Source organism: Tupaia chinensis, unplaced genomic scaffold (assembly GCF_000334495.1).
Source record: "Tupaia chinensis unplaced genomic scaffold, TupChi_1.0 Scaffold000178_1, whole genome shotgun sequence".
Classification (NCBI taxonomy): domain Eukaryota; kingdom Metazoa; phylum Chordata; class Mammalia; order Scandentia; family Tupaiidae; genus Tupaia; species Tupaia belangeri.
Window position 1 is genome coordinate 544,047 of NW_006159653.1, and position 2,277 is coordinate 546,323.

The following is a 2,277-nucleotide window of genomic DNA, read 5'->3' on the forward strand; positions in this document are numbered from 1 at the left end:
GAGTCACAGACAATGGCCGCTGGGGGCGGGGGTGTCCAGTCAGCAGGAGCAAAGCGGTCAGGAGCCAGGTCGGGGCGGCGTTTGGGGAGCTGGAGGCATTTTGCTTCTTGACTCTGGAGGCCGAGAGCACCGACACCTGGCATCACAGCGTGTTTGGAGAAGGCCGGCGAAGCTGCGGCAGGGGAGTCCCCCTGCCCCGGGTGGCTTCACAGAGCGCCCTCCTCCACTGCCCGGCTGTTTCACCCAGAGGACAGCAACGCAGCAAGTTCCCATGGGGAAGCATCGGGCATCCACCTGGCAGTCCCGTCAGCCCCTTCGGACTTCTTGTTTCCTGACCTTAGATCCTTCCAGGGGGCCCATTTTTCTTCAGGTAATGTAAAAAGGACTGCATTGTCAAGGCTGAATTCCCAGGACCCTCAGTCCTTCAGGGATGGGCTATGTGGCTGGTATCATTGCTTAGAAACTATCTTGAATTCAATGGAGCTTATGTTGAAAAATAAAGTCTATATTTTTAATTTTTATCTTACTCCATTTCCCTATGCACTTTCTTTCTTCCTTCCTTCCTTCCTTCCTTCCTTTCTTTCTTTTTCTTGGAAAGGTTTTTGCTATAGGGCGCGTGCGCTCACCAGACAGAGACAGAGAGACAGCAAGAAATCACCCCCCAGGGGGATGGCCACGCCGCAATCCCTTCTCCCCCATTCTCCTCTTGGGATCTTGGGCATGCACGCACATGCGCCCGGCATGAGTTTTAAGCCACCAGGTCCGGGATGCGAACCGTGGTCGACTACATGGGAGTCCAGCGACACAGCCATTACACTAACTGCTGGTCCCCCGCATGATAGTTCCTGCATATTTATGGTCACGACTGGCTCCACAGATGTCCTTCATATTGCCACCCCCTCTGGTCCCCCCGCCGGAGTAACTCTGCGGTCTTGGCCTACTCCCGAGGCCCTCTGGGTGAGTGGGCTTTCCTCCCTGGCCCTGCCCTCTTGCTCATGCACCCCACCCCAGACAGGGCCTGGCACAGGGTAACTGGCAGCACAATTTATAGCTCTGCAGGGAGGGCTCTGCTCCGCAGGCTCAACCAGTTGGGTTCCGGCTGCAAAGCCCCTGCTGGTTGGACCACTGTCTTGGTCTTGGCCAGGGGCAGCCCTAGTAAGCACCCAGACAGGGCCTGTATAAGGGCTGGGGAGGAAGGGGACTGTCCTCTATTCCACATCCACCCTTGGCCAGAGGCTGCACACTGTCGCCTTCATGCAGGTGAGGAAGTTGGGGAGTGTGGAAGCCGGGTCTCACTGCCCCAAGCTGACCCGGAGGGGTGCATCGCCTGCCCCTGGTGACCTGCCTTGGACGAGGGGCAGGCCTGGTGGGAGGTGTTCCTGGGCAGGGGATGAGTCTGCCCAAGGCCTCCCAGGACAAGGACATCTGCCACCCCGGCACTCTAGCTAAGTGCTCCAAGGCTGGGACACAGGTGTCCCTCCCGCAGTGGGATGGCGACTATCGCGTAGGGGCGCTGGTCCCAGGTCCTGCTGAGACCAGCTCCCGCTCTCCTGGCCCTGGAGCGGCGTCACGTCACTCCCCAGCGGGAACTCCATCCCGCCAGAGTGGAACCCGCAGCCCGGCCTTCCGCCAAGGCCTTTGCTTCCGCGTCTCCCACGGGATGGCCGAGCCCTAGGCTGCGCTCACTCGGGTAACGCGACCAGTGGCTGTGCCGGGGGTCTAGGCCCTGTGGGTCCTGGGTACCTGCCCCAGCTGTGAGGACTGGCAGGGCCGGCGGCCGAATCACCCCAAGAGCTCAGGGACGGGGCCCCCTTCTGCCTCGGTCCTGGGCCCCTCGTGACCGAGGAGAGTGTCACGGTTCGGATCGGCCCTACGACTGCTGCTCGCGACAGCTGAGCCGGGGCGGAACACCGAGGACGCGGAGCGGGCCCCGTCGCGGGTACCTGCCCCAGCTGTGAGGACTGGCAGGGCCGGCGGCCGAATCACCCCAAGAGCTCAGGGACGGGGCCCCCTTCTGCCTCGGTCCTGGGCCCCTCGTGACCGAGGAGAGTGTCACGGTTCGGATCGGCCCTACGACTGCTGCTCGCGACAGCTGAGCCGGGGCGGAACACCGAGGACGCGGAGCGGGCCCCGTCGCCTACGCGAGGGATGCTGGCGGCCTCGACCCGCGCAGGTGCGGCCCCGCCCCGCCCCGCCCCGCGCAGTGCGCCCTGGGAGCTGTAGTGCGGCCCCGCCCCGGACTCCAACTCCCGGCCTGCCTCGCGCGGGCACCGCCCC